At 33.0% G+C, this 25,450-nt stretch overlaps 1 protein-coding gene across 15 annotated transcripts in view; it reads right to left on the reverse strand.

Annotated features, from left to right (window-relative positions):
- LOC145259755 (bromodomain adjacent to zinc finger domain protein 2B-like) overlaps window positions 1-25,450 on the reverse strand; it is a 401,536-nt gene that overhangs the window by 374,825 nt on the left and 1,261 nt on the right. For 4 of the 15 annotated variants that reach the window (XM_080117485.1, XM_080117478.1, XM_080117474.1 and 1 more), the window contains exon 1: window positions 22,734-22,952. The exons of the other annotated variants lie outside the window; for them this stretch is intronic. The gene's annotated coding sequence lies outside the window, so the exon portion shown is untranslated. Of the gene's footprint in view, window positions 1-22,733; window positions 22,953-25,450 lie in introns of those variants that run through there. 15 annotated transcript variants of the gene reach the window in all.

Below are 25,450 nucleotides of genomic sequence, written 5' to 3' on the forward strand. Positions count from 1 at the left end.
GTAAATTTTTACTTACTTTCCACCTTAATAATCACCTTTAAAATTGGAATATAAACTTGTCATATTTTGAAAAAGAGAGGTACCTTTCTCTCAAAATTAATCAAGTTCCACATCACCCACGGACTTTACATACACCGGACATACCAGCAACTTGGTAATTAATAATTATACATTGAAGTGAAGAAAGAGTCAAATAAAGGTTAGACACTCCTCTACTCAACCATACTCGTCTACATATGTTTGTTTTTCTTTTTTACTACATCTTTTCCGGTCTTCCTCAGCATTGTCTTTGGCTTAAAAAAAAAAAAAAAAATATATATATATATATATATATCTTTACCAACAATGCTTCAAGCAAACTACTACCTACTCATATATACATATATATATATACATATATATATATATATATATATATATATATATATACACATATATATATATATACACACATATATATATATACACACATATATATATATACACACATATATATATATATATACACATACATATATATATATATACACATACATATATATATACACATACATATATATATACACATACATATATATATACACATACATATATATATACACATACATATATATATACACATACATACACACACACACACAAGTTACTTTCGTAAAATGTTTTTTCAATTACATTTCACTCTTTGTGTATACCAATCCTTTTTGTTTAGAAGCTCAATGTAAGTTAAATATAATAACAGAGCACATCTATAAAAGAATAACAGTATAGTTACATTCCAAGATCCAAATATTTATTTTTCATGCAAAACAGTTCAACCAGCATGTTAAAATTTCAGTACATGAGTCTGAAATTTTTTCTTCCAGCATTACATTGTCCTGCATTTTTTCTCTCTAAGCAACTGAATTTCTATTTTTCTGAAGAGTTTATGCACGAAAAGAGACGGTATTGACATAATAAACGTTTGTTTCTGCATAATAAAACGAATCAAAAAATGTACTGAAATTTTAACATGCTGGAGGAGCTGTTTTGCATGAAAAGTAAATATTTGGATCTTGGAATGCCGTTATTCTTATATATATATATATATATATATATATATATATATAAGAATAACAGCATTCCAAGATCCAAATATTTACTTTTCATGCAAACAGCTATATATCATTACTTATTCTAAAGCCAGAAAATTCACACTAATAACTTTTTTATTTTTTTATGAAATACATCCTACGTGTTTTGTTGAATAGCAGAAGAGCACTAAACAACTCCTCAGAGACAACTGTATGTTCCTCCAAAAACTGTTGAAAAGTTGTTTTTTTTTATTGAATTAAAAAGATTTGTGAAAGAAAAAAGTTTAAAGGAAATGGAGGTATTAATATGTAAAGTCTGCAAAAAAAAAAAATAAAATAAATAAAATAAACAATTATTGTAATGCTTATAGTAGTGGTGGGACGATTCAATATTTTTCCTGATTCCGATACAATTCCCGATTTCGTACTAAATTATAGATTCCGATTCTTTATAAATTTCTAAATATACTACAATAATCTACAAAATTGTTCTTTTTTCCCAATCATCGTAAAAAAAAAAAAACACACACACACGTTAAATGCATATATTTTCTAAAACGTAAAAACACTTGTGGAGTGGGTGGAGGTGGAGATCTATAGATTTTAGCTTTACTGGTAGTTCAAAATCAATATTATTTTTAGATACTTATGCATTTATTGAACCGTTCTAAAATAATAACGCTATTATTTAGAAAGCCATTCTTAACATGGAGAGAGGAGTGTGTTTTGTAACTATCCTGTACTTTCACCTAACAATTTAATTAAAAAAGATATTGTAAAACTTCAATAAGCACCTTATTTTATTATTACTACATTTTTGTTTTATTTTTCTTATCAGTTTGTTTTTACTGGGATGGGGCATTCTACCGGATGCCAAACATTCTCCCGTTAGTGTAGTTACTCCAACCGAGAGATCTTTTTAAGATTCAAACCGTCCCTTTAAGTGCTATTGTTTGTATTTCTCTTGCACTTGGTTCACCGGGTATATTCGCCAAGTAGTTTTTGAAATTCTTTTTCATTAGCCCGGTTGCTCCTATGATACCTTCTTAAGATTCCAGTTTAGCAGTGGAAGATTTGGTTTTAAACAAAATCAAATAAAAACTCATTAAAGGAATCTTTTTTTGGCATCGAAAAATATACACAAATTTCTCCAGATTCCAATGCCGATACACCAAAAGAGTTCCGATTTTTTCGATTTCCAATTCTGATAATCGTCCCAACACTAGTTTATAGCCCTACCCCACCAAAAGAAAAAAAAAGATTGAATTCAAAACGCACATGGGAAAACGACCATGAATATATATTTTAAATATCACACTTCGTGTAAAGAGATCCACAAATGAAACTAAGGTCACTGGTTTTATTTAAAGAGATTTCGAATTAAAAATAATCTCGTCTGTGAGAAATTGGTTTCTTTATTAAAAAAAAAAAAAAAAAAAAAACTCAATCGCAACTTATCCAATTTGTTATATCGAATAATAACGATCATTGCAAGTTATTTTAATCCAGAGAGTTTTAAACTGGAGAGAAACATATTGCACGGGAATCAATAAAATAGGAAATTATCAGCAGCAGCAGCAGGTGGGGGAGGGGGACGAGGGGGAGTGTCCAATTAATTGTAAGATACAGAAAGAAAAAAAAAACGTGGAGATCTCGATTACTGCAAAGCATATATAATATGCTGTATTTACTGATTAACTGTAAAAAAAAAAATCAATATTTTTGAATAAATGTACAGAACTTGTCTTTCAAAAACAACAAAAAAAATAAATAAAAACTAAAACAACGGTTAAAATGAGTTTCTTGACACAACCAATTTCAATTTCGAAATTACAATTTAAAAAGTAAACATTGAAGACTAGAAGATGTACCCAACATTGCCCGGGATTAAACGTAACGTTAAATTCCTTTAAAAAATATAAAAATGAAGTAAAAAAAACAAAACAAAAAAAAAAAACGAAAGAAACTGAGACATCCTGCCAAACCCCTCCCTGTACAGAGAGACCTTAGTCACTCGAGGATAATGTTTAGTAGGAATTGTGTATGTGTGTTTGTATGTCTTGCTAAAAGTAAAAAAAATAAAAATCAAAGAACCTTAAAGTTGATAACCTCTGAGGAATAATATAAAAAAAATTTTTTTTAATTCTTTTATGGTCAAAGGTTTCGTCGGAGTGGGAGTCGATTTTTCAGTCATTTTATTCACTAATTTGGAAAGAAAACGTTGGCTTATTCCTTAGAAATCTATTACATAAATGTGTGTGTGTGTGTGTGTGTGTGTGTGTGTGTGTGTGTGTGTGTGTGTGTGTGTGTGTGTGTGTGTGTCTCTCTCTGGAGAAGAATAGGCTGAGCAGAGGAGAAAGAGGCGATTGGGAAGAGGGGGGAAGAAAATGGGTAAGAGAGATGGATAAGGAGAGAAAGGTAGGTGTGAATAGAAATTTGTTACACTTTTGTCAGGGCAACATCGGGTAGCCCTGCTAGTCTATTATATAAATGGCAAGCATGTGTTTGTTTGTATGTATATCTGGCTAAAACAAACAAAAAAAAAAAAATTCAAAGTAAAACCCTGCAGAATTGGGATTTTCTTGCCCCGAATGTGTAATGTATAATTTAGAAAAAAAAAAATCCTCGAGGTAGAAATGGCAATTTTCAAGAAAATAAGTTGTTGGAAAAAAAAAAAAATTTGCTTTATCTACGCATTTGTGACTTATTGCCACAAGTTTTTTTCAGAGTTGATGTAGGAGACCTGATAAAAAAATTTTAAAGATGCAAATACGTAAGACATCCAAAATCCCACCAATCCGAAGCTACTGATAGAGCACTGTTGAACGGATTTTTTCTTCTCGTAGTAACATGTTTCACAGATGGGAAGTTTTTGGAAAGAAACATTTCATAAAAACTGTGTCTGCTGTTAGGTAAATGGAGAGAGGACAGGAAGGTTCTTATTTCAGTTGTGGCAGGTAGACGAGTTCTTGCAGTGACTATCTTACTAAGAACCAGAGATTAGCGCTCAGTCAAGCATGGAAATAACGATAAAGGAGAGAAAGACTGGTAATGGCTTTTCATTCGGGTTTGTGAGTGTTCGGTTTCTTTAGAAATCACAAACGACATTTTTTATTTCATGAGATACACATAAGTAAATCGACATCTTTGTCATGAAACCCCATTTTTCATGACCTTGTGTGACATCTTCAAGATGTGCAAGTGAAATAAATATCCATTCAGAATTTCTTCCAAGTAAACATTAACGCAGAAAAATAAAATATATTTGTTCAAATATAATTGTTTTGAAAAATAAAATATATTTGTTCAGATTCGTCTTAAAAAAAAAAAAAAAAAAAAAAAAAAAAAAACGTTCCGATGTTTTTTTTTTTGTTTTTTTTTTTTTGAGATGAAGATTTTTGGACTACTATTTCCATCTTGATTGTTGTATTCACAACGTTTCGGCCGATGTAACCTCCGATTTTTTTCTTCTTTAATAATGGGTCACTGCTTAACAAGGCCAAATGTCATGTGAGGATAAAAGATGGAATCGTCAATAGGGTGATGAACAATAAGACAAGAGGTTGAAAACGATGGAGGAAACCAACAAAGTTTTACCGGAGAAAATGACTTTTTTCTTTTTCTTTTTTTTTTCAAACTTGGAAAATTTAGTCAAACTCAAAATCCAGTATGGAATTTCAAACTGAACCACTTATTTTAGCCACGGTGCGTAGATTATTCTCATTCCATCAGTCCTGGGCAGATGTGCTATCCTCTGTAGATTAAATCAAGGGTTCAGTCTGAAATTTCGGTACTGACTCCCGGAGTTCAAAAAAATATGCATATGAATAAAGTCAAGTCCGACTGGACGAAACATAAGATACGAACGAAAACGAAAATAGAAATCCAAATAAAAAGATTCAATGAATTACGGATTAAATAAAACAGATTTTCTTTCCGCCATCTTTCGTCTGTACTTAATTCTTAAGAGTGTTCAACCTCCTCCCCAATGGCGGGATGATGTGACACAAGGGTCAGAAAGTCAGATCTGAAGAACCAGCATCGTAGAGGAAAAACACTGACCTGCAAAAAAATGTTCGGGGCCGCATGAGCATTCCCCGGTAGGAGCACCTCGGATGATTAGCAATAAATTAACCCCTTCTCAAAGACAGGTAAAAGCCTGGGAGGTTAGGCCGCCTAGAAATGCATGAGAGTAGAAACACTTCAGTAGACAAAACAAACCATCTAAACAATGGCCTAGACGGTTGGTCTATACTTAATTCTTGTGAGTTTCCGCAGGATTGTTCTACTAAAAAACTATCTTGCGTAACGATAAAAAACATCGGTAATTTTTTTTTTTTTTTTTTTTTTTTATCAAGTTTAAGAAAAAAAAAATGAAAAACATGATAAAAATACAGTTTACAAAACCCTTTCCAAAATTTTGAATATTTTACGTTTGAACATCATAGACCAACCACCGCCATTTTCAATACTTATCAGTCCGTTCAAAATAATAACGTATCAGTTTTGGAAATGGAGATGATAGATCATTTGTATTCCGTCGACTGTTCTCATCTTCGATGTTATTTTCACAACGTTTCAGTCGATGTAACCTCCAATCTTCTTCAGGTACATCTTATCGAACTTTGAAATCTTCGATACGTACGATAAGAATACAATTCTGAATTCATTGGCACTAACGGAACAAAAGTAAGCGACCCTGTAGATTAAAGAAACGGTTCCATTCGAAATTCCATACAGATTTCTTTTTTTTTTTTTTTTTACTAGGAGGTCACCACTTATCAAGGCCCGGAAGCCACTCAGGGATAAGGGTTACTGCATGTACAGTACGTTGTACGTTAGTGTTGAGATTTCATAAAGCGTCTACTTAAGGGGGCGGCCCATCAGGAACTTGTTTACGTTGGACTTGAAGACATCCAAGTTGTAGTCAGGTAGGAAACAGGCAGACGGAACAGAGTTCCACTGGCGTGCTATAAGAAAGAAGCTGTGTTCATGGAATCCACGTTTTGATTTAGGCACAGATAGAGAGTGGGGAAAATTTTTGACAGTGGCTTCAGCTAGACGGGTACCTGAAATTGGAGATCTGTAACGTTGCGAGAATATAAAATGAAAGATGAGCACAGTCTGAATATTCCAAAATAATACATCATTCAGGGCTCTACAGATAAATTTATCTTTAGTTGACCTCTGACAACTAAATATTTTCGTTTACTAGCCAAATAGAAAAGTTACTAGCCAAACCCACATGATTTTTAGAATATGACATCTTCGTTCTGTGATGAGTATGTACATCATAAATATTTTCTGTATTTTTTAATAAGTGTAATTCTAAATATAGAACAAATTTTATGTTGATACTTGAAGCTATAAACATTCTTATTTCTTCAGGTGTTTATTTTTTTAAGAGTATATTATTCTATTAAACTTTTATTGTTTAAATAATTTCTTTCTTTTTTTAATAAAACGAACAAAGTTGAAAAGATATTTTTCACTTAGTAGTGCGCATTGGAAGATTGTCAGTGAAAGAAATGCAATCGCCAAAAGATAAGAGTTTCATTATTTCTAGTCGCCATTTTGAAAAATCATTAGCAAATACGACTTTCACTCGCAATGTAGAGCCCTGTCATTGAATCGTAATAGAATCACGGATTATGATTCTCAGGTTATCTTAATATCTTCAATTACATCTTTGTGGCAGGGCTTTACGTTGCGAGTGAAACGATCGCATTTGCGAATGATTTTCCAAAATGGCGACTAGAAATAATAAAACGCTTATCTTTTAGCGGTTGTGTTTGTTGCACCAACAATCTTGCATATTACCGAGTGAAAAATGTCTTTAACATTTATTTATTTTTTTTTTTAATAAAACGAGCAAATTCAAATTATTTAAACAATAAAAAGTTCAATAGAAAAATATATTCTTTTTTAACAAAGGTTGTTTAAAAAAAAAATCTGAAGAAATTCGAATCTTTATATTTTCAAATCTTAACATAAAATTTGGTGCATATTTAGATATATGTAAAATGTAATTTTATTTAATTAAAAAAAAATGGAGAAAAAAATATGATGTATGTACTTGTCACGGAACAAAGACGTCACATTCCAAAAATCACGTGAGTTTAGCTAGTAACTTGTCTTTTTTGCTAATAAATAAAAATATGTAGTTGTCAAAGGTCAACTACAGATAAATTTGTAAGTAGGAGATGTCCTTTTCTCTTCGCTGCAACCTCTATCTCGCAGAAGAGATGTTGCGAGTTTGTCTCTGATGTATCGTTATTTTCATGGAAAGTGTTCGACTGAGCTTCAATCTATGGTCCCCCCTCGCCAAACTTTCACAAGAAACACTCGTCTAGCTGTAAACACTATCAATAATTCCCCCCACTCTTTATCTGTGCCTAAACCTAAACGTAGATTCCATGAACAAAGCTTCTTTCTTAGAACTGCACGCCTGTGGAATTGTCTTCCGTTTTCCTGCTTTCCGGCTGACTACAATATGGTTGTGTTCAAGTCTAAAGTAAATAAGTTCTTGATGAGCCGTTCCATATAAGTTATCAAATTTACCAAATTTTCATTACTAATGATTACTATATTGACCAATTTCTACTGTACACTCTTTAATCCTTATCCTTGAGTGGCCTCTGGGCCTTGATAATGTGGTGATGCCTATGTAAAAAAAAAAAAAAAAAAAAAAGGTCCTGTACGGTGTAGAGATGGTTTCCTACGTATAAGACAGGTGAAATGCCTGTAGATATGGGGGTCAGCTACGAATGCACAAAATAAGCAGCGCTGAACAAAATCATAGACTGCCTTCTGACAAGGGATAGTATCCTACCAAAGTTATGATGAAGCGAATGGAAGAAGCTTCATAGATGAACGCTCCCAGCAGATTACCTCAACAATTTAAGTCAATGAAGAGAACCAGAATTCAACCAAGAACTTTTGTGTTGAACATATGTCTGCAGACAAAATGTACACGAGAAGAACGGATGCACATACAGTTAAGAAAATGGCAGAATCGTCAGAAAATGATTTCCAGACCATAGTGGAATGTGGCTGTAAATGGATGCTAACATTTAATGCTAGTAAGACTAAGCTGCTCTCCAACCACCAATATCCATGACAAATAACACCCTAGCTGAGAATTCTTCTTTCAAACTCCTTGGCTTAATATTCCCGGGAAATATGAACATGAACAAATACATTGAGGATATTGCAAAGGCTGCTGCAAAGAAGGTGGGTTCTCTATTATGCTAGAAGATTACTCACACCTGAGAGTATCGTGTACCTCTACAAAGCCACCATTCGCCCATGCATGGAATATTGTTGTCACATCTGGGCTGGTGCATCTACCACTAGCCTCTCTCTCTTGGATAGGGTCCAAAAAAGGAGTTTTCGATCTAATATATCCCACTTTGTCAACTAAGCTCCAACTCCTGTCCCATTGCCGCAATGATGCATCTGTGTCTATTTTACAAGTATTTTAATGGAATGTGTTCTGATGAACTTGTTGCTCTTGTGCCCCTCTCGACATACATATCCCTGACAAACCCACTTAGCAACAAAATTTCACCCCTTCACTGTTGAGGTCCCTAAATGCCAAAAAGCTTAGTACTCTCATAGTTTCTTCCCTCGAACAGCTAAACTTTGGAATTCTCTTCCTGCTGCCTGCTTCTCTGACTGTATTGATATTCAAAAGTTTAAATAAAATGTAAACCAACATCTTTTTAATCTTTTCTAGATATGGTCCCAAATAGTAGCCCCTTACGTCCAAGTGGTGATATGCTTTGTTTGGGGTGAACAAGAGTAAAAAAAAATTTTTTTTAAATATCAAAGGATGTATTCACAGACTATTAGCCAGCCTCGGCTTGCAGGGCCACTATGACTGCATTTTACATAAAGCACCTGATATTCTCAAGTAGTCACCCATCTAAGAATTAACCAGGCCTAACATTGCTTAACTTTGATCTTATAGGAACCAGTGTATCATTTTAAAGCCATATTATTACTTCCATAGCCATAACTCGTTTTCTACCACAACAGCAACGCACTTTCATCTTTCTGGACCAAAAATAGAACAAAACTTCCATGAACAAAGTTTCTTAGGATATCCCAGCTGTGGAACAAGATAGCAAGAGTGTGCTACCCAACTGACTACAGCATGGTTGTCTTCAAGTCCAATGTAAACAAACATTTGTTGAATTGTTTTCTTGGATAATCAATTCCTCTTCAGTAATCTTTTGCCCGACTCAACCATTGTTTCCAGTCCTTTTATGGCAGTAATCATCGTCCAATGAACAATCTTTAACTCGTATCTCGAGTGGCTCTGAAGCCTTGATAAATGCAAACTTAATAAATAAAATAATATTGGCACTTTCAAGATATTAGAAAAAGCCAAAAAGCTATTTTTTTTTTCTTTAAAAATAAAAATTTACCTTAAATGAATGATCAAACATTCAACCATATAAAGTCTTTTTCAAGTTTTTATTTTTTTAATCATTTTTCTGTTAAAATGGACAAAAATTATAGTCGGTTGCTTAAGAATGAGTGCTTTATGCTGAGCTTCTAGAGTAAATGTAGTATTATAGTGAGTAATTCCTAATAATCTAACTGTGCATCGAATGGATATCTTAATACTTAATTCATTGCACCTATCATTACAAAGGTTAATACAAAATTTCAGCTAGATTGTCCCAGTAGTTTCTGAAAAAAAAAAGTAGAACGGACAGACAGCCAAACTTTCAGAAATAGAATACAGCTTTTTTTTTTCTCTAATAACAGTTTAAATGTGATTTAAAATGTCGAAGATATAAAAAGCTCTGAATGCGAAATGATCTGATTTTTATTTTTTTTATTATGCAGTTTTAAATCTAAGTGAAATTTTTCTTGTACTCAAAGTTTAGTATCTGTGGGCACAAATAGCGAGTTTGTGCATGCAAAAGGGATTCAAGTACGAATATGTGTTCCCTATCTGTGCATGGTGCACCTGGTTCTCAGTAATAGTGAACCCAAGTTAAGATGGTCCGTTACTCAAGTGAACGATTCTTATCCAACTTATTTTTCAGTAAAAGAATTTCTCAAAGACGCCCACTCACCACTTTATTTTAACATAGACTTTCCAAAAATGTTTTCCATCTTGGAAGGAGAATATCCACTGCCAAAGCTTCACTCCAATTTAATGCCTTCCACTTAATCTCCACTTCCATTTAAAGATCGATTTACTTGTTTGGGATTCTGAACAAATGAAAAACTGAACGGTATTAAGGGTTGGGTGGGCCTTACTAACCCGATTTTCTTGTCTCACTCAAATTTTTATTCCAATGAAATAAATATATTTATACTAGCTGACCGCCCAGCGTTGGCCGGTCATACAGTACGCTTAAACGTGATATTTTTTAATTGATGCAGATTGCCTATGTATTATTATAGAATTAATCCTCTATTGATTATTATATATTACGAGTGAATAATTTGCCCAGTGGATGATTCGCAAAAAAAATTTTAAAATAATAATGATAAAAATAATAATAATAATAATAATGATAATGTCGTTCATCAAATTCCATCTGTGTTTGTTTACAATATCATATCAGCTGATGTTTGGGCTTGACGATCTTAAACATAGTCTTTCTTCTCTTATAGATAAAAAAAGAATTTTTACAGGGGAATATTTTATGTTACACCGGCCAAAATTACACTGTAACATACAATATTCCCCATGTGAAAAATTTTTTTATCTATAAGAGAGAAAATACTATTTTTAAGATCAGGTTTTTTCAATACTTGTCGGATGAATTTCCATACAAAGCATATCTAAGAACACTGCCAGACATATAAATTACCTTTGTGTGAAATTTGCAAAAGATAAGTTCCGAAACGGCTGAGCCTATGAGGGAGGAACTCACACACACACACACAAAGTGACTTTTCTATAATAGCATAGACACAAAATGAATTTCAAACAATCAGATATTTTAAGCTCGATTAAATGTGCTATTCTGGTGACTACTGAGATAAATAACTGACGAAAGGTGAAAGAATGAAAAATTGTCTGAAAGTCAGAAAGGCGACTGATAAGCAGAGAATGATCACAAACCCTCATTTTCGTTGGCCTTGTGTCTAATTTACAAGTAAAACTGGTATTTTGTTTGCAAATAAATAATTTAGAGTTTTGTATATGCATCTAGCTACCTCTTCGTAAGAGCAAAGTTAGGTACAAGGTCAATTTTCATTGGGGAGGGGGGGGCATCCACCTTCCAAAATAAAAGCACTTCGGTGAGCCAGCAAAAATTACTTCAGTTAATAAGGAATTCTTTTGAAGACAGAACAAATAGCATCGATTCTGTCCTTAGAAATCCCTCTAGACTTTTTTTTTTTGTTTATTTTAATTGTATTTGCTTTACTTGTACATCAGGAAGATGTGACACAAGGTCATGAAAATGGGATTTTAATGACAATAAAGGTGTTGATTTACTTATGCTTGTACATGTGCACTCGTGAAATAAAAAAAATGTTATAATTTGTGATTTCTAAAGAAACCGAACCAAAATTTTATCATCTCAAAAAAAACTTGCAATATGGCCAATGTAAACCATGGAACTACCAAATTTATTTTCGCAGCTCAATTAGCCGCTGACTTCGAAATCCATCTAGACAATTGTTTTTTCTTTTATCAAAAGTGACCCCTTTGGGTCTCCCCACAGGCGCTTTATACCAATTGTTGCTACTACAACAAAAATAAGACAATTCAACCGAGAAAGTTGTGTAAACACGTGGGTAAAAGGAAAAATTAGAATATTTAAACAGAAATTTAAGAAGCCTTAGAGTGCACAAGACTTTTTTTTTTAATTCAAAATTATGGCGACAGCAACACAGAATTACAGAAAAGACTAAAGTGTAATATCCAATTAAATCATATCTTAGTGATTCATAGACAGTTTATATATCACAGCTCTTTCGTGTAGCTAGACAAGCAAACGTGCGAAGCTGAAATAAAAACCAGACCATCTAGCCAACAGCCGGCATTCTTAACAATTGGCTTACCAGTGACCTGTTGCGACCAAGCGAAATCACAATGTTTATATAAATATTGGCAATTGCCAAAAAGCTCCATTTGTTTACACAAAGAGCTTTGCATTTAGGCTGATGGGAGGTGTACTTACCAGAGAGCTTGACCAAAAAAGGGGGAAACAAAATGAAAATCAAAGTACTGGATATATTTTGTTGTGTAAGCCATAGAGTAAATGCGGTATTGTGGTGATTTGTGAAATGAAAGTGATCATAAAATGGTAAAACATTGCCTAGACTAATGAGTCAAGATATGTAGCTAAGCATACAATACACAAACGATGACAGACACATCCCTCCACAATTAATGGCCTTGTGCCTCATTATTTTGCAGTATAGACAGACAAAACTTAAGTGATAAAAAAAATTTTTTTTTTAATTTGGTCTTAAAGAACATCTGAGAGTAACTCCTTCCATAGGCGGAGATGGTTTTATATTGTCTGAAACCGTCATAAACATTTAAGAATTATTTTCTCTCGAAGAACAACACCTATGAAATGGTTTGGTCATGGGACGACCAATCACACTCATGGACATTAATTTCGACCGAACCATTTAAAGATTACTTCCAGACTCATTGGAATCTACACAGTAGTCACAGAAACCTTTCAGAGATTAACGAAGAAAGATGTCTTCTGTCTTACTCTGGCCAACTTGATGACGACCCTTTTATTACAAAATTTATGATAGGGATTGGTCTTACAGTTTATTCAAAGATAAGCTCCGATAAAGCAACCTTGTTTTTGAGGGAATGCCGAGAGAACTTCACTGATTATTTTAGATTGCCCCTTTTCAGGGGGGAGCTGGAGTTAACAACTAACCATATTGGTAGTTGCTTCGTCCTTTTCCACTGCAAGAACTTAAACACCAGAGTCAGAAAGTGGGATTGAGAAGCCAGCGACCCCAGAGGAGGGGCACACTGATCTGCAAAAAAATAAGTGCCTGGGGCAGCCTCGTCGGTATTCCCCGGGGAGGGCGCATTAGGCGATTATCAATAAACTACCCCCTTTCTCAAAGAGAGAAGGCAAAGCCTGAGAAGGTGGACCTCCTAGAACTGCACACAACTAAACTCACCACAAAGTCAACAGGAATTATCAGATTATTACAGGAATGGTCTAATCTCTTGAATTTGATGTTAATTTTACTATTATGAGGAGATAATCATAGGGGTACTTAACTGGGGTCAGGCGTAGGGGGGGGGTCAAGAAAATAGGGTTGAGACATTTGAAAGCTATTATCACGAAATGCTCGGAGTCAGTAGACGTCTCTTTAGGTGTGGAGTTCATTACCGATCTGATGTTCCCTCGTTCGTTAGGAATGCCGACAGAATTTTACAGATATCTTTAGTCTCCAATCCAGAGTATTCCTTTGGGGGGCAGGCAGAGCTGGATTTTACTCGATGTTAAAATAAAACGCAACACGTCTAAATTTACCCTCGTGGGGAGTAGAATAAATATGGAATTTTCGGAGGAATTTGGGGAGTAAAATAAATACGGATTTTTCGGAAGAATTTGAACCGACATTATATTGGGAAGGGTGGAGGGACCGACGACACAGTATGGATGAGTATAAAGAAGTTTATTTTTTTTCTTTCTTTGAAAGCGCAATATTGGGGGGGGGGGAGATACGAAGAGGGAGAGACTGCTATTCACATTCAACCTTTCCGTTTAGAGAAATGTCGAGAAAGGAAGAAAGAATTGCTACAGAGCAGACATTGTTATCCCCCCTCCCCAATAAATGATGACTCGATTCGAGTTAACCTAGATTCGGAACAACAACATCGAAATGGATGGCAGCGGGCGAAGCAAGGAGATAAATATTGATTGTTGTTCTGCGTTTCTTTTTACTTTCTAACCTGGCAATGATGGGCTTGAGTCAGAATGGAACATGGTTCTCCTTGGGAGATCGACCTCCCAGGCATTACCTCCTATCAGGGATTGGTTTATTATTGCCGGTCGTCTAAGAAGTTTTTCACCGAGGTGGGGAGGGCGGGGAGCTACGATAAAGGCAAAATTTTGGGCGCGCGGCCAAAATCCCTCCCTTTCCCATAAAAAGAAAAAGAAAAAATCTGTATGTGAATGTACGCATCGTGACGGGAAAGAATATTGTACGCCAAAAATCAAGTAGTTTTAGTTTTTTTAAAGAAAATTATTTTAAAGCGAAGTTTTACAATGCCCCCATTCCATATTAAGAATGCGTTTCTAAAATCTCAATTTCGAATTATCTCCCTTGTTCCTTCAGACTGTTTTCAAGATGGTGTCGCGAGATCATGGTTCGTAGTTTAGCCATAAAATTTGATCGTATTTAAAAATAAAAATACTTGACTTTTGGCGTACGATATTTTCTTTCCGTCATGGATACATACAGCATACAGATTTTTCGTTATTTTTATGTTTTTTTTATTAAGGAGGGGAGGGTCTGAACCACTGAAGTGAACCACTGTGAACCACAGTACTAAATTTTGCAACCATCCCGAGTACACCTACACCTCCCCTTTTGGGGGAGAGATTAAATGGAACTCTAGTTACGTTCAGTTTTCGTGGGAAGAAAAGGAGATAAAAATTAGCATTCTCCCAGGCTTAAGTTTTCCCTTTGAACAGGGAATGAGTCTATTGTTTGTCGGCACCGGTGAATGCTGACAAAGCAAATTTTTGCAAGTCTCCAGTGGGATCGAAAGAGTTTTTTTTTTGGGGGGGGGGGCTGGATCCATACACGTGAAACAGACTTCGGATCACATCTACATAAATACTTAAGATGAGCACTTGTGCAAACACCCATAAGCGAATTTAGAAAGCCATTCTTAACATGGAGAGGGTAGGAGGCTTTGTTAACTCTTCTCTTGCACAGACGGAACTCTAAAATGAAAACGATACTCTTGGGAATGCTAAACTACGCAAATGCCAAAAGATTCTAAGGCTATAATCTGAATCAAGAATAAAGTATATAAAAAATATTTAGAATTTTTTTTTTTTTTAATCTTAAATTTTCAAGACAAAAAATTGGAAGAAATAAGCGGTTTAAATTTAAATCGAAATGGTTTAAAATTAAGGACATTTGATAAATAAAATATTTGGTTAAAATCAAGTTCCGTTCGTCTTGGTTTACATTCTTCGTCAGCTGATCGTTGTCTTTGACAATGAATGCCCTGGAAAAGTCACTTCCGATTAATGTTTGTTTACCAGTTTTAAAATATGCAAATGAGCTTGGCTGTTTTCCTCAGAATAACAGAATATTTTTAAACTGGTAAACATTAATTAGAAGAGACTTCCAGGACATTCATTGTGAAGCAATGAAGCACACCGACCAGCTGACGAGAAATGTAAACAAAAACGGACGGAACTTGATTTTGATCAATATTTCTACTTTAGCTCTTCTTTTAGTGGAAGAGCAGGGTCTGTAAATGAACTACTTGTAATTTTTCAGCCCAGAACATTATTTCTTAGAATAAACATATGGCATTAATAAATACGGATAGTAAGTGTAAATTAAAACCAAAAAGTATTGTATGTGTGTGTACAAAAAAAAAAGGAATAGCTTAGCGTCCGGAATTCTATTTAGTGTTTAATTTTTTTTTATCTGTAGGTGCTAATGTATTAGAGCGGTACCAATTTGAAAGATGAAGTTAGGACTTCAAAAACTACGCAATTAAAAGAAAAAAAAAACGTTTGAAATCCATCGCCTTTTTTAATTATTTTCTTTATTTTTTTTTTTTATTAATTATCATTTATTTTTTTATTAATCACTTATTTATTATTATTTTCTTTATTTTTAATTATGATTTATTTATTATTAATTATTTATTATTTTATTTTTTTTTATTTATTATTTATCATTTATTTATTAATTATTTATTATTAATTATTAATTATTTATTATTAATTATTTATTATTAATTATTTATTATTAATTATTATTTATTATTAATTATTAATTATTTTTTGTTATTTATTTATCATTTATTATTATTTATTATTTACTTATTTCTTAGTTATTTATTTATTTATTATTTCTTAATTATTTATTTCTTATTAATTATTCATTGTTTTTATTAATTATTTATTATTGTTTTTATTAATTATTTATTTATTATTTTTATTAATTATTTATTATTGTTTTTATTAATTATTTATTTATTGTTTTTATTAATTATTTATTTATTGTTTTTATTAATTATTTATTTATTGTTTTTATTAATTATTTATTTATTGTTTTTATTAATTATTTATTAATTTTTATTATTTTTTATTTATTTATTATTTATTATTTATTATTGTTTATTTATTTATTATTTATTTATTTATTATTTATTTATTATTTATTATTTTTTATTTATTTATTAAATATTATTAATTATTTATTTCTTATTAATTATTTATTTATCATTGTTTTTATTAATTATTTATTATTTTTTATTAATTATTTATTTATTATTATGTATTAATTGATACAAACTATCTTTCTAATAAGCGTATTTAAATTGTAATTAAAATCACAGTAGAAAACAAAATGTGTCCCATTGGGTCACCCATTCAGCGCAGATTAATTGCTTTAATTTAAAAGAATTTTGATTTTGCAAAGCAGTTTAAATATAAAAAAATAAATAAAATTGCTTGTTTTTTGCTCGTTAACTAAAATATATCTTTCTATTTATTTCCTTCCCAACTACCGTTTTCTTTTTTTTTTTAAACAAAGTCACCGCTTGCGAAGGACAAAAATCTCAAGGATAAGGGTTAACGAGATGCGGGTGGTAAGACAACATCGTGAGGACTATTGTTAGTAATTGATAATAATTTGATGAGACCAGCTCAACAAGAATTTGTTTACATTAGATTTGAAAACGACCATGTTGTAATCGGCTGGGAAACAGTCCCGTAGTATCGTGATCCACAGTTGGGTAGTCTAGGGTAGAAACTTATCTCATGGAAGTTCATTTAGTTTTAGGTACATTGAGAAAGGGAAGTTATTGATAGTGGTTGTAGCTAGACAGATTTTTTTTTTGTTATAAATCTTTTACGGGGGAAGGGTGTTATAGATTGGAAATCAATTGAGCATCCAACATGAAAAGAATGATAGAGAGAAAAAAAAGGGGCTGTACGGAAGAAGAGATGTCACCTACCCACTAGATTTCAAAGTCGGTTTTGTACTCCGTCAAGGGAGGAGGGTTAAATCGTATTAATGCCTGTGGTGATATTTCCTTTGGTTCATACTAAAATATCCAAATCTTTAACATTCGACTATTTAGACACATACAAAGATAGTGGGAGACGGAAGTGAGAGAAATAGACGACGTGTAGAATTAAGAACATGGGGAGGGGGCCAAACACCATAATATGAGAAAGGGGTTAAAATACTTGCTAAGTTAATTGAAAATTACGGCTATTTAGAACAATTAAAATGGATTTTTTAAACACAACTCAATCCCAAAATTAAGCAATACTTTAGTGTGGTTATAAAATATGTATAAAATGCCTTAGGAAAACAAAAAATGCTGTTTCACACCCTCCGCCAAATTATCCCTTTCAAAAAAATAAATTCTACTTTTTAGGCGATTACGTGTGAATATCTGGAAAAAAAACTTGGCAGAAAGAAAAATATTATAGAGTAAGACATTAGTTTCGGATATAAAATTAAAGTAAAAAAATAATATTCTAGAGTTTTAGGGCGGTTAATTTTTTTGTGTGGGGGGGGAATCTTATGCATTTTTACAGTAGTTCTATTTTAGGCAATTACGTCTAATTTTACGAACTTGCCAATCGGACTTGGGGTTACTTGTTACAGAACGAAGATGTCATATTCCAAAACTTGTATAAAGCGATCAAGTATTTTTTTTTTTACTAAGAAAATCAAAATTTACAATTTTTTAGCGATTTCACTACTAAACTATTGAACGCAAGGCTGATTTGTGACCTCGGCACTTCGATTCGAGTTGTCTCCCTCATTTCTTCGGATTTAATCATGCCTAATGAAAACACCACGACTCGCTTAGTCATAAAATTTGATATTCTAGAGTAAAAAAAAAAAAAAAAACTACTTGATCAAATTGAATTTAGGTAAAAATGGCACCGGAAAAAAATGGCAAAGGTGAATAACTAGGTAAAAATCACTTTGACAAGGATCGTTCCAAAATTTTTTGAACCATTAGAGAAATACAGATTAAGCTCCCATTCCTCTAGGTGAAAATATGGCGAACCCCCCCCCCCCCCCAAAAAAAAAGGATTTAAATAAATATTTTTAGCAGCATTTACACTGGTAGGGATGAGATCTAATCAAGGTCAATATGCTTTCTGCTAGTTTGAGCGATCTGTTTAGCCAGCGTGAAAAGTATTTGTGGAGGTAGAGATAAGGAATATAACATAACTGCTTGACAAAACTTAGTTCATAATCATTACATAATTAATTACGGACTAAGCTTTTGTATAAGCAACATCGCCTGAAGAAGTTTCTAGTTACTTGTAACTGGCTGAGCGAAACATGCTCATGAATATGTAGCGACATATTACTGCTTATGTAACACAAATAGAAAGTATATATTAGCAGTTCAGTCCGGCTTTGCTCGGGCCCTATGTACTGTTCATAACTTTATCTGCACATATATATTAAAAAGTTTTACTCATGTCCAGGTAACCTACATCTAAAGTTTCAAGTGTTTAGACACAAAATTGGCGGAGGAGTTTGGTAGAGTCTGCAAAGATTAAGTCTTTCAACTTTGACCTCTTGGCAGCCAAAATTTCGCCCAAAAACTGATTTAAAAGCTTGTTGTATGTTTGAATACCCTTCATGTAAAATTTCAAATGTTTAGACCAAAAATTGGCTAAGTAATTTGGTAGAGACCTCAGGTCATTTTTTTTTCTTTGACCCCAATCCTGACCTCTTTAACATTTGTTTTGGGCTCAAATCAATTTTAAAAGTTTGATCCATGTCCAAGTAACCTACATCTAAAATTTCAAGTGTGTAGACACAAAATTGGCGGAGGAGTTTGGTAGAGTCTTCAAAGGTCAAATCGTTGAACTTTGGCCCCTGAACAGCCAAATTTCCGACCGAAAACTGATTAAAAAGATTTTCCAAATCTCGATACCCCTCATGTCAAATCTCGAAAATTGACAGAATAGTTTGGTAGGGAAATGTACACACACAATTTCACTTTATAATGTCCGACTGCGGTCAAGTATTTTATGTCTAGAAAAGGGGGGAAAAAAATGTTTGCTTTTGTATGAAAGACAAATGGCCATAAAACTAAAAAGTGTGGGAAAATCGACAACAAATTCGTGTTTTTTTATTTCAATGTATTAAAACGGAGATAAGATGGTATTTTTTTTTTTTTTACGAGAATACCCAACATAGTATAACCCCCCACCCCCTCATGTTAAGAACGGCTTTTGGAATAAACACCCACAATCTCGAAAGCCGTTCTTAACATGGGGAGGTTGGGGTGTTTGTACTATACGCTGGGTGGGTACTGTCGTAAAAAAAAAAAAAAAATAAATAAATAAATAAAAAATACCGATAAGATTAATAAAAATGGAAAAGTAAACAATTTCCGGGTTTGTATTACTGTACACACAGATTCGAAAAAGTTGTCAAAAAACAAATATATAACAAATAAATGTTATTAAAGGCAAGATAAATTACTTTTCTACCAAACTGGATATCATTTTCGTGTTTTTATTCAATTTAACATGTTTATTCAGCTCGAAAAGCATACAGTGTTTACCGATGTATTGAAAAATTCAAAATGGCGGCCGACTCTCTCTTTAACACGGTAAGTTCGGAAAAAAGTGTAATAAATAATAAACTCGACAAAATACTGTTAGAAATTCGCTCAATATATGTTTCCGTGACATAACTTGACATATATTCGGTGTTTTTTTTAATAGTATTTTGTCTAGTTTATTATTTATAACACTTTTTCCCGAACTTACCGTGTTAAAGAGAGAGTTGGCCGCCATTTTGAATTTTCCAATACATCGGTGAACACTGTATGCTTTTCGAGCTGAATAAACATGTTAAATTGAATAAAAACACGAAAATGATATCCAGTTTGGTAGAAAAGTAATTTATCTTGCCTATGATAACATTTATTTGTTATATATCTGTTTTTTGACAACTTTTTCGAATCTATGTGTACAGTAATACAAACCCCAATTTCTAGCTATGAAAAATAGTTGGGAGAAAAAACAACTTTTATCATAGAAACGATTTTATTATTTGTTTTAATATTCAATAAAATTAAACTTTTCTAAATAAAGCGTTACTGTCTGCGACATAAATTATTTGGGATATTTAGAACGAAAAAGTAGTATGTGTTAAAAAAGGCCAGATAAGTTACCCTTCTACCTATCTGGATAAGTTTTTGGTGTTTTAACTTATTTTAAAGTGTTTATTCAATTCGAAAAAAAAAGTGTCGAGTTTTAATTAAGGAAAAAATATGAGGTTCAGTTTTGTTTACTCCTTTGTGATCTATTTGCGTTAAAGATTAAGGCTTTTGTTAAGTGTCGCACTTTGTTTACAAAACCATGCGACAGAAGTGACGCCAGACAAATTTTAAGGTACGGATGACCAACACTGTATATAATGTTTGTTTTTTTTTTAAGCAAATATAAAAAAATATAAAAATAGAAGTTTTATTCAGTCTTTATTTGAACTTTTACAACAATATTTATGAACTGTTTTTGTTTAATTAAAAAAAGCAGTTCAAATATATTTTCTAACAGTTCTATTATTATGTTTGATGTGAAAAAAATTACCAACACCTGATGTTTGATTAAAAAAAAAAAAACAGCGCATATTTTTATTTTAAAGCTTATAATTTTGTTATAAAAGTTTAAATAAAGACCTTGAAAACCTTTTATATTTGCTTAAAAAAAAAAAAAAAAAAAGCTACATTATACGCAGTGTTGATCATCCGTAGCTCTAAATTTATATGACGTCACTTCCGCCAAATGATTTTGTAAACAAAGTGCACCTCTTAACGAAAGCAAAAATTAATTCCCAATATAAATTACGAACATTTTTAAGTTCTGTAATAATTGAATGAAATAATGAAGGTTCGGACATCTTGTTTGTTGACAGGAAGTAAGGCCACAATTAGTCACGTTTTGCCCACACACACAAAAAAAAAAAAGGCACAAATAAAACCCCTATTTATTTGAAAACTTGTTTTGTTGTGAACAATTTCGGTTAGAATCGTGAAATATGTCTCAGTTTTTCTACATTTATGATAAAACTTTTCTTTGAATGGAGTTTGGATGTGACCAAAGTTTGTTTGACGCCAGGGAATCCAACCCTACCACCAGAATCCATCTAAATGGTTGCTTCATCTGGAGCGCCTCAGGCGAATGAAAATAAATAAACCTCTTCTGGTCAAGATCAAAATGTAGTATCTGTTCTTCAGTGCTGCCGGGCTGCCCTTCAATTTCTTGTTTTCTCTTACTGTAGAAATAATCCTTCACGACCGAGACAATTATTTTGTTCCTTTTCTTCACGTTAAAAAAAAAATGGCCCTGGTGTCTAACTGTCCCGTGGGGAGGCATTGTAAATAGGAAATTTAATAGAGGAGGGGGTAATGCCATAGAGGATCGCTTTCTAAGAGAGCGCAGAAAAGCAATCCAACACCAACACCATTTATGCAGAATATGGACCGTGCTGAAATAACGTTAATTCTTAGAAATTCATTCTTGGCATGGAAAGGAGGGTGGCTTAACTATTCTATCCTTTCACCTAACAATTTAAACAAAAGATACCGTAAAAATTGAAGTTAACTTGAAAATCCTATCGATAAAGTTATGAAGGTCTGTAAACTGCAGAAGTACAAAAAGAGAAATAACAAAAAAGGAAAAAAGTCCGAATTTACCCTGAAAAGTTCAACTGCTTTTTTTTTTTTTTTTTTCATTTTTCCCCCGTATAACCCTTAAAACACGTTCTAAGGAGCTGGACCTTCCTCCCAACATCAAAAACAACAAAAACGATTTAGTGTCTAATTTTGCCCTCGTGGGGAAGCAAGTAAATAGAGTCTTTAAGTAAATAAATTTAACCCTTAACGAGAAACTAAACAGCCGGAAACAAACCTTATTAATATTTTTATTAAAAGAGTAAAATAAAATTACATATGGACGGTTATAATTGAACGAATGTTTTAAAAAATATTTTTAAAAAACGGAAAAACAAATTTGGCAGAATATTTGATTCGAGAAACAAAGAAATGTTCAAGAGATTTTGAACTGATGTTGGGAGAACGGAGACCGTTTTGTTTTTTGTTTTTTTTTTAGTTTGTTTTTGTTGTGTTTAAATTAGTTTTCTGGGCCCCTAAAAACTGAAAACATGAAAATAAATGAATTAAAAAGAAAAACAAAACGGGGTGAATAAAGAAGGGAACAGGAACAACCTAACCAAGAAAATTGGGAAGCAATCGAAATGAACGATTATTCGTTTCATATACATATTCTATCATCTTGCGAAATTATTCAAATATTAAAAGATTTTTTTGTGTGCGTGTGTGGCTACCCTCCCCCCTCTTTTGCTGTGAGAGGTGGTCTTCGTTTTTCTTGGTGGCAAAATATGTAGATATTTTTTTTTTTAGATTTTTAGAGGGACCCCACTTACCTTGGGCGTGCCCTGCGCGGACAAGACGTCAACCGGTCGGATCATACAAGCAGGAATTTTTGTTGTTTTTTTGTTGTTTAATAAATAAATAAATAAAACTTGCTTCTTGCCAAAGTTAAAAGTAGGAATATTAAATATGTCGGTGATAGAAACGGCTGAGAAGAGAGAGAGGGCTAAAAAGCAGCAGCAGGAGAGAAAGAAAATGATGGAAATATATATATATATATATAAATAAATAAATAAAAAATACTAAGAAAGGAAATAGAAATAATAATAATAATGGTCAATATTATTAGCAAGACTTGGATGGTGACATTCGGCCGTGTAGTCTTCCGCTTATATATATATATTACTTAGATCATGGCGAAGCTTTTTAAACACGTAATAACTAGCGACTAGGCTTTTTTTTCTTACAAGTTTAGTACTTTTATTGTGAGGGCAACGGACAAAAGAAAAAACACCAGGGAAAGGGGAAAGATAAGAAATTATAATTTAACACAAGCGGTAAAATTTCCACACACACACAAAAAAAGAAAAACACGCAAGTTAGGTTAGCGCTAAGAAAAAGAAAGAGGGGTAAAAAGGCGCCAGTTAGTGAAAAGAAAAAAAAGGGTCCATTTGTCTCCCCACAAGGGCAAAGCGGTTTGTTTTTATGTGTAGTGTAGTGGAGTGGAGTGCCCATTGCCCATCTCGCCCTAAACATATGCACTTTGAAAACCCCACACCCTGATAAGATAACGCAAGTCAGTGAAAATAAAATTGGTCCATTTGTCTCCCCACGAGGGTTTGTTTTCATGTGATCGTAGAGTCCAGTCGACCCTAAATAGGGGAACTTTTAAAAACTCCCACGTGCAAGGCAGTGAAAAGGAAATGAAAAGAGGCCCATTTGTCTCCCCACGAGGGCAAAGTGAAGGTTTGATTTTATACGAGATGGTAAGATACAGCTGTCCCTAGGTAGGGGTTACGAGAAAACTCCAGACCATAAGATGCATCGATGAATTTATAAATCTTTCCTTCCTTGCATCCTCACGAGGACAGAGCTAAAACATAACAAGGTTTGTTTTTTTTTATGTGTTTGGAGAATTTCAGTTCCATAAAATAGTCTGGAAAATCCATCCCCATATAAGGTATCAATGAAGTTTTTTAAGAGACTGTCCATTTTTACTTGGCTCCCAACGAGGGCAAAGACAAAAGTGCTAATTGAGGTAGGGGCAGAGCTCCCATCCAAAGGGGAACTCTGGATTTGGAATTAAAAATATCTGTACAATCCGTCGATACTCCCTGACGAATAAGGGAGTTTCAGGCGATAGGAAACCCCTATCCCCTAAATATGCAGTTCTATAATAAGAAACTGACTATTTGCATCCCCATGAGGATATAGTTTGTTTTCAATGTACAGTGGGGGGGGGTTAGACATTTTAGATCGATTAGAAAAAAAAAACCCGCGGGACTCCCTCACAAATAATGATCCCCACACAGACAGTTATTAAATTAAAGTCATCCGAAAGGAGGAGGTAATGTCAGGGAAGACGACCTTCTCAGACCGGACAGATCTGTTTATCAGATTCATACAAAGACATTGCTAGATCTAAGGGGTTATTTATCGAACTCCCCAAAAAGGAGCATCTGGGTTGGTTGAACAAAATAACATGATGGGTCCCATCAGCATTCCCTCACGGTTGAGGAGGACCCTTTCGCTAAATAAAACAATCTTCTCCCTCCGTAAAAAAGTTGTGGTTTAATCTGGCGATTTTAATACATCATTTCGAAAGCTTTTTTTTTTATCTCCATTTATTTCCAAGAAAAAATCGTTATTTATTTTTACTACTACGTTTTTTTTTTTTGTTTGTTTTTTTTTTTTTGTTTTTTTTTTTGCCCAAACAATAAACCATTTCAACATGGAGATGGGAAAGAAAGATTGGTTTTCTTAAAAGCATCGAAATTAAGGCTACTTTTATTTTTAAACAAGACGTTTGTTTTTAAAAGGCATCTGTTTTCTAATTTGATAAATTTAGACTATAAACAAACGGTTGATTATACTTAGTTATATTTTTGAGGAAAAAGAATTCCAGCAGAGTGCTCTTGCTCTATTATAAGGAAAAGATTTAAAAATAAGAGCGTAATATTTATATTTTTATTTTCAGAAAGTTTAGAGAAGTCATCAGTACTGTCGGTTTCAAACCTGATAATAGGGAACCGTTTTAGTTCCCAAAGCCAAGCTCTCTTCAGCCGATCAGGAACTAAAGCAGTTCCCTATTACCAGGTTTGAAACCGACGCTACCGATGGTTTATTTTAAACTTCTGAATAATATATATATATTACACACACACACACACACACAAATGAAAAAAGTCTATATTCCAAATTTTATGATGGTTGACCATCTTACAATTTATTCCTTTAATTACGTTGACATTCACAATTCTTGACAGCAACTGTTTCGTAGCGCAAAATCATTCATTTAATTATTATATCATTCATTGAATCTATTTTGCCCTTAACTCATCAGAAGAAATAGCAACTATATATATATATATATATATATATATACACGACAATCGCAGAACATGAACGGACATTAACTTTGAAAATGAATTTTTATTTCGATTAATCACAGCTTAAAAGAGGAAGAAATATATTTAAGGTACAATAAATTCGGCTTGAAATTTATTTTAAATGTTAAAAATAATGATTGACAAATCAAAATAACCTGTTT

This window comes from Euprymna scolopes, chromosome 35, assembly GCF_053919585.1.
Source record: "Euprymna scolopes isolate OS-2025 chromosome 35, ASM5391958v1, whole genome shotgun sequence".
Lineage (NCBI taxonomy): Eukaryota > Metazoa > Mollusca > Cephalopoda > Sepiida > Sepiolidae > Euprymna > Euprymna scolopes.